This window comes from Haliaeetus albicilla, chromosome 32 (assembly GCF_947461875.1).
Source record: "Haliaeetus albicilla chromosome 32, bHalAlb1.1, whole genome shotgun sequence".
NCBI lineage: Eukaryota > Metazoa > Chordata > Aves > Accipitriformes > Accipitridae > Haliaeetus > Haliaeetus albicilla.
The window spans coordinates 1,173,750-1,182,282 of record NC_091514.1 but is presented as its reverse complement, the minus strand read 5'-3'; positions in this window follow the sequence as shown (position 1 = coordinate 1,182,282).

Sequence of the window (8,533 nt, the reverse complement as noted above, 5' to 3'; positions counted from 1 at the left end):
ACCCACAGGCACAACAGCACTGGGCATCTGTGCTTAACCACAGATGGCATATCTCACGGCGCTCGTTCTCGGCAGAGCCTCTTTCCGAAAAGGCAAACGTCCGGCTCCTTCTCCCACAAGGAAGGGGCCAGCCCTGAAAGCTCTTGCTGGTCTTCACTGTCCCCATGCACCCTACCCACAGGCACAACAGCACTGGGAATCTGTGCTTTCCCACAGACTCAGCAGCTCACTGCCTTTGCTCTCGGCTGAGCGTCTTTCCGAAAAGGCAAACGTCCGGCTCCTTCTCCCACAAGGAAGGGGCCAGCCCTGAAAGCTCTTGCTGGTCTTCTTTGTCCCCGTGCACCCTACCCACAGGCACAACTGCACTGGGCATCTGTGCATAACCACAGACTCAGAATCTCACTGCGCTCGTTCTCGGCAGAACCTCTTTCCGAAAAGGCAAACGTCTGGCTCCTTCTCCCACAAGGAAGGGGCCAGCCCTGAAAGCTCTTGCTGGTCTTCACTGTCCCTGTGCACCCTAAACACAGGCACAACAGCTCTGAGCATCTGTGCTTTCCCAGAGGCTCAGCATCTCACTGCGTTCGCTCTCGGCAGAGCCTCTTTCCGAAAAGGCAGACGTCCGGCTCCTTCTCCCACAAGGAAGGGGCCAGCCCTGAAAGCTCTTGCTGGTCTTCACTGTCCCCGTGCACCCTACCCACAGGCACAACAGCAATGGGCATCTGTGCTTAACCACCGATGGCGTATCTCACGGCGCTCGTTCTCGGCAGAGCCTCTTTCCGAAAAGGCTAACGTCCCGCTCCTTCTCCCACAAGGAAGGGGCCAGCCCTGAAAGCTCTTGCTGCTCTTCACTGTCCCCGTGCACCCTACCCACAGGAACAACAGCAATGGGCATCTGTGCTTTCCCAGAGACTCAGCATCTCACTGCGTTCGCTCTCGGCAGAGCCTCTTTCCGAAAAGGCAAACATCCGGCTCCTTCTCCCACAAGGAAGGGGCCAGCCCTGAAAGCTCTTGCTGGTCTTCACTGTCCCCGTGCACCCTACCCACAGGAACAACAGCAATGGGCATCTGTGCTTTCCCAGAGACTCAGCATCTCACTGCGTTCGCTCTCGGCAGAGCCTCTTTCCGAAAAGGCAAACATCCGGCTCCTTCTCCCACAAGGAAGGGGCCAGCCCTGAAAGCTCTTGCTGGTCTTCACTGTCCCCGTGCACCCTACCCACAGGCACAACAGCAATGGGCATCTGTGCATAACCACAGACGGCATATCTCACGGCGCTCGTTCTCGGCAGAGCCTCTTTCCGAAAAGGCAAACATCCGGCTCCTTCTCCCACAAGGAAGGGGCCAGCCCTGAAAGCTCTTGCTGCTCTTCACTGTCCCCGTGCACCCTACCCACAGGCACAACAGCACTGGGCATCTGTGCTTAACCACAGACTCAGCATCTCACTGCGTTCGCTCTCGGCAGAGCCTCTTTCCGAAAAGGCAAACGTCCGGCTCCTTCTCCCACAAGGAAGGGGCCAGCCCTGAAAGCTCTTGCTGGTCTTCACTGTCCCCGTGCACCATATCCACAGGCACAACAGCACTGGGCATCTGTGCTTTCCCACAGACTCAGCAGCTCACTGCGTTTGCTCTGAGCTGAGCCCCTTTCCGAAAAGGCAAACGTCGTACTCCTTCTCCCACAAGAAAGGGGCCAGCCCTGAAAGCTCTTGCTGGTCTTCTTTGTCCCCGTGCACCCTACCCACAGGCACAACAGCACTGGGCATCTGTGCTTAACCACAGACTCAGCATCTCACTGCGCTCGTTCTCGGCAGAGCCTCTTTCCGAAAAGGCAAACGTCCGGCTCCTTCTCCCACAAGGAAGGGGCCAGGCCTGAAAGCTCTTGCTGCTCCTCACTGTCCCCGTGCACCCTACCCACAGGCACAACAGCACTGGGCATCTGTGCTTAACCACAGACGGCATATCTCACAGCGCTCGTTCTCGGCAGAGCCTCTTTCCGAAAAGGCAAACGTCCGGCTCCTTCTCCCACAAGGAAGGGGCCAGCCCTGAAAGCTCTTGCTGGTCTTCACTGTCCCCGTGCACCCTACCCACAGGCACAACAGCAATGGGCATCTGTGCTTTCCCAGAGACTCAGCATCTCACTGCGTTTGCTCTCGGCAGAGCCTCTTTCCGAAAAGGCAAACGTCCGGCTCCTTCTCCCACAAGGAAGGGGCCAGCCCTCGAAGCTCTTGCTGGTCTTCACTGTCCCCGTGCACCATATCCACAGGCACAACAGCAATGGGCATCTGTGCTTTCCCAGAGACTCAGCATCTCACTGCGTTCGCTCTCAGCAGAGCCTCTTTCCGAAAAGGCAAACGTCCGGCTCCTTCTCCCACAAGGAAGGTGCCAACCCTGAAAGCTCTTGCTGGTCTTCACTGTCCCCGTGCACCCTACCCACAGGCACAACTGCACTGGGCATCTGTGCTTTCCCACAGATTCAGCATCTCACTGCGTTCGCTCTCAGCAGAGCCTCTTTCCGAAAAGGCAAACGTCCGGCTCCTTGTCCCACAAGGAAGGGGCCAGCCCTGAAATCTCTTGCTGGTCTTCACTGTCCCCGTGCACCCTACCCACAGGCACAACAGCACTGGGCATCTGTGCTTTCCCACAGACTCAGCATCTCACTGCGTTCGCTCTCGGCAGAGCCTCTTTCCGAAAAGGCAAACGTCCGGCTCCTTCTCCCACAAGGAAGGGGCCAGCCCTGAAAGCACTTGCTGGTATTCACTGTCCCCGTGCACCCTACCCACAGGCACAACAGCACTGGGCATCTGTGCTTAACCACAGACGGCATATCTCACGGCGCTTGTTCTCGGCAAAGCCTCTTTCCGAAAAGGCAAACGTCCGGCTCCTTCTCCCACAAGGAAGGGGCCAGCCCTGAAAGCTCTTGCTGGTCTTCACTGTCCCCGTGCACCCTACCCACAGGCACAACAGCACTGGGCATCTGTGCTTAACCACCGACGGCGTATCTCACGGCGCTCGTTCTCGGCAGAGCCTCTTTCCGAAAAGGCTAACGTCCGGCTCCTTCTCCCACAAGGAAGGGGCCAGCCCTGAAAGCTCTTGCTGGTCTTCACTGTCCCCGTGCACCCTACCCACAGGCACAACAGCAATGGGCATCTGTGCTTAACCACCGATGGCGTATCTCACGGCGCTCGTTCTCGGCAGAGCCTCTTTCCGAAAAGGCTAACGTCCCGCTCCTTCTCCCACAAGGAAGGGGCCAGCCCTGAAAGCTCTTGCTGCTCTTCACTGTCCCCGTGCACCCTACCCACAGGAACAACAGCAATGGGCATCTGTGCTTTCCCAGAGACTCAGCATCTCACTGCGTTCGCTCTCGGCAGAGCCTCTTTCCGAAAAGGCAAACATCCGGCTCCTTCTCCCACAAGGAAGGGGCCAGCCCTGAAAGCTCTTGCTGCTCTTCACTGTCCCCGTGCACCCTACCCACAGGCACAACAGCTCTGGGCATGTGTGGTTAACCACAGACGGCATATCTCACGGCGCTCGTTCTCGGCAGAGCCTCTTTCCGAAAAGGCAAACATCCGGCTCCTTCTCCCACAAGGAAGGGGCCAGCCCTGAAAGCTCTTGCTGGTCTTCACTGTCCCCGTGCACCCTACCCACAGGCACAACAACACTGGGCATCTGTGCTTAACCACAGACTCAGCATCTCACTGCGTTCGCTCTCGGCAGAGCCTCTTTCCGAAAAGGCAAACGTCCGGCTCCTTCTCCCACAAGGAAGGGGCCAGCCCTGAAAGCTCTTGCTGGTCTTCACTGTACCCATGCACCCTACCCACAGACACAACAGCACTGGGCATCTGTGCTTTCCCACAGACTCAGCATCTCACTGCGTTTGCTCTCAGCTGAGCCTCTTTCCGAAAAGGCAAACGTCCGGCTCCTTCTCCCACAAGGAAGGGGCCAGCCCTGAAAGCTCTTGCTGCTCTTCACTGTCCCCGTGCACCCTACCCACAGGCACAACAGCACTGGGCATCTGTGCTTAACCACAGACTCAGCATCTCACTGCGTTCGCTCTCGGCAGAGCCTCTTTCCGAAAAGGCAAACGTCCGGCTCCTTCTCCCACAAGGAAGGGGCCAGCCCTGAAAGCACTTGCTGGTCTTCACTGTCCCCGTGCACCCTATCCAGAGTCACAACACCACTGGGCATCTGTGCTTTCCCACAGACTCAGCATCTCACTGCGTTCTCTCTCGGCACAGCCTCTTTCCGAAAAGGCAAACGTCCCGCTCCTTCTCCCACAAGGAAGGGGCCAGCCCTGAAAGCTCTTGCTGGTCTTCTTTGTCCCCGTGCACCCTACCCACAGGCACAACAGCACTGGGCATCTGTGCTTAACCACAGACGGCATATCTCACAGCGCTCGTTCTCGGCAGAGCCTCTTTCCGAAAAGGCAAACGTCCGGCTCCTTCTCCCACAAGGAAGGGGCCAGCCCTGAAAGCTCTTGCTGCTCTTCACTGTCCCCGTGCACCCTACCCACAGGCACAACTGCACTGGGCATCTGTGCTTAACCACCGACGGCGTAACTCATGGCGCTCGTTCTCGGCAGAGCCTCTTTCCGAAAAGGCAAACGTCCGGCTCCTTCTCCCACAAGGAAGGGGCCAGCCCTGAAAGCTCTTGCTGGTCTTCACTGTACCCATGCTCCCTACCCACAGGCACAACAGCACTGGGCATCTGTGCTTAACCACAGACGGCATATCTCACGGCGCTTGTTCTCGGCAAAGCCTCTTTCCGAAAAGGCAAACGTCCGGCTCCTTCTCCCACAAGGAAGGGGCCAGCCCTGAAAGCTCTTGCTGGTCTTCACTGTCCCCATGCACCCTACCCACAGACACAACAGCACTGGGCATCTGTGCTTTCCCACACACTCAGCATCTCACTGCGTTCGCTCTCGGCAGAGCCTCTTTCCGAAAAGGCTGATGTCCGGCTCCTTCTCCCACAAGGAAGGGGCCAGCCCTGAAAGCTCGTGCTGCTCTTCACTGTCCCCGTGCACCCTACCCACAGGCACAATAGCACTGGGCATCTGTGCTTAACCACAGATGGCATATCTCACGGCGCTCGTTCTCGGCAGAGCCTCTTTCCGAAAAGGCAAACGTCCGGCTCCTTCTCCCACAAGGAAGGGGCCAGCCCTGAAAGCTCTTGCTGGTCTTCACTGTCCCCATGCACCCTACCCACAGGCACAACAGCACTGGGAATCTGTGCTTTCCCACAGACTCAGCAGCTCACTGCCTTTGCTCTCGGCTGAGCGTCTTTCCGAAAAGGCAAACGTCCGGCTCCTTCTCCCACAAGAAAGGGGCCAGCCGTGAAAGCTCTTGCTGGTCTTCTTTGTCCCCGTGCACCCTACCCACAGGCACAACTGCACTGGGCATCTGTGCATAACCACAGACTCAGCATCTCACTGCGCTCGTTCTCGGCAGAGCCTCTTTCCGAAAAGGCAAACGTCTGGCTCCTTCTCCCACAAGGAAGGGGCCAGCCCTGAAAGCTCTTGCTGGTCTTCACTGTCCCTGTGCACCCTAAACACAGGCACAACAGCTCTGAGCATCTGTGCTTTCCCAGAGGCTCAGCATCTCACTGCGTTCGCTCTCGGCAGAGCCTCTTTCCGAAAAGGCAGACGTCCGGCTCCTTCTCCCACAAGGAAGGGGCCAGCCCTGAAAGCTCTTGCTGGTCTTCACTGTCCCCGTGCACCCTACCCACAGGCACAACAGCAATGGGCATCTGTGCTTAACCACCGATGGCGTATCTCACGGCGCTCGTTCTCGGCAGAGCCTCTTTCCGAAAAGGCAAACATCCGGCTCCTTCTCCCACAAGGAAGGGGCCAGCCCTGAAAGCTCTTGCTGCTCTTCACTGTCCCCGTGCACCCTACCCACAGGCACAACAGCACTGGGCATCTGTGCTTAACCACAGACTCAGCATCTCACTGCGTTCGCTCTCGGCAGAGCCTCTTTCCGAAAAGGCAAACGTCCGGCTCCTTCTCCCACAAGGAAGGGGCCAGCCCTGAAAGCTCTTGCTGGTCTTCACTGTCCCCGTGCACCATATCCACAGGCACAACAGCACTGGGCATCTGTGCTTTCCCAGAGACTCAGCATCTCACGGCGCTCGTTCTCGGCAGAGCCTCTTTCCGAAAAGGCAAACGTCCGGCTCCTTCTCCCACAAGGAAGGGGCCAGCCCTGAAAGCTCTTGCTGGTCTTCACTGTCCCCGTGCACCCTACCCACAGGCACAACAGCACTGGGCATCTGTGCTTAACCACAGACGGCATATCTCACGGCGCTCGTTCTCAGCAGAGCCTCTTTCCGAAAAGGCAAACGTCCGGCTCCTTCTCCCACAAGGAAGGGGCCAGCCCTGAAAACTCTTGCTGGTCTTCACTGTCCCCATGCACCCTACCCAGAGGCACAACAGCACTGGGCATCTGTGCTTTCCCACAGACTCAGCAGCTCACTGCGTTTGCTCTGAGCTGAGCCCCTTTCCGAAAAGGCAAACGTCGTACTCCTTCTCCCACAAGAAAGGGGCCAGCCCTGAAAGCTCTTGCTGGTCTTCTTTGTCCCCGTGCACCCTACCCACAGGCACAACAGCACTGGGCATCTGTGCTTAACCACAGACTCAGCATCTCACTGCGCTCGTTCTCGGCAGAGCCTCTTTCCGAAAAGGCAAACGTCCGGCTCCTTCTCCCACAAGGAAGGGGCCAGCCCTGAAAGCTCTTGCTGCTCTTCACTGTCCCCGTGCACCCTACCCACAGGCACAACAGCACTGGGCATCTGTGCTTAACCACAGACGGCATATCTCACAGCGCTCGTTCTCGGCAGAGCCTCTTTCCGAAAAGGCAAACGTCCGGCTCCTTCTCCCACAAGGAAGGGGCCAGCCCTGAAAGCTCTTGCTGGTCTTCACTGTCCCCGTGCACCCTACCCACAGGCACAACAGCAATGGGCATCTGTGCTTTCCCAAAGACTCAGCATCTCACTGCGTTTGCTCTCGGCAGAGCCTCTTTCCGAAAAGGCAAACGTCCGGCTCCTTCTCCCACAAGGAAGGGGCCAGCCCTCGAAGCTCTTGCTGGTCTTCACTGTCCCCGTGCACCATATCCACAGGCACAACAGCAATGGGCATCTGTGCTTTCCCAGAGACTCAGCATCTCACTGCGTTCGCTCTCAGCAGAGCCTCTTTCCGAAAAGGCAAACGTCCGGCTCCTTCTCCCACAAGGAAGGTGCCAACCCTGAAAGCTCTTGCTGGTCTTCACTGTCCCCGTGCACCCTACCCACAGGCACAACAGCACTGGGCATCTGTGCTTTCCCACAGATTCAGCATCTCACTGCGTTCGCTCTCAGCAGAGCCTCTTTCCGAAAAGGCAAACGTCCGGCTCCTTCTCCCACAAGGAAGGGGCCAGCCCTGAAATCTCTTGCTGGTCTTCACTGTCCCCGTGCACCCTACCCACAGGCACAACAGCACTGGGCATCTGTGCTTTCCCACAGACTCAGCATCTCACTGCGTTCGCTCTCGGCAGAGCCTCTTTCCGAAAAGGCAAACGTCCGGCTCCTTCTCCCACAAGGAAGGGGCCAGCCCTGAAAGCACTTGCTGGTATTCACTGTCCCCGTGCACCCTACCCACAGGCACAACAGCAATGGGCATACGTGCATAACCACACATGTTATATCTCACGGCGCTCGTTCTAGGCAGAGCCGCTTTCCGAAAAGGCAAACGTCCGGCTCCTTCTCCTACAAGGAAGGGGCCAGCCCTGAAAGCTCTTGCTGGTCTTCACTGTCCCCGTGCACCCTAAACACAGGCACAACAGCTCTGGGCATCTGTGCTTTCCTACAGACTCAGCATCTCACTGCGTTCGCTCTCGGCAGAGCCTCTTTCCGAAAAGGCAAACATCCGGCTCCTTCTCCCACAAGGAAGGGGCCAGCCCTGAAAGCTCTTGCTGCTCTTCACTGTCCCCGTGCACCCTACCCACAGGCACAACAACACTGGGCATCTGTGCTTAACCACAGACTCAGCATCTCACTGCGTTCGCTCTCGGCAGAGCCTCTTTCCGAAAAGGCAAACGTCCGGCTCCTTCTCCCACAAGGAAGGGGCCAGCCCTGAAAGCTCTTGCTGGTCTTCACTGTACCCATGCACCCTACACACAGGCACAACAGCAATTGGCATCTGTGCTTAACCACAGACGGCATATCTCACGGCGCTTGTTCTCGGCAAAGCCTCTTTCCGAAAAGGCAAACGTCCGGCTCCTTCTCCCACAAGGAAGGGGCCAGCCCTGAAAGCTCTTGCTGCTCTTCACTGTCCCCGTGCACCCTACCCACAGGCACAACAGCAATGGGCATCTGTGCTTAACCACCGACGGCGTATCTCACGGCGCTCGTTCTCGGCAGAGCCTCTTTCCGAAAAGGCTAACGTCCGGCTCCTTCTCCCACAAGGAAGGGGCCAGCCCTGAAAGCTCTTGCTGGTCTTCACTGTCCCCGTGCACCCTACCCACAGGCACAACAGCACTGGGCATCTGTGCTTAACCACAGACGGCATATCTCA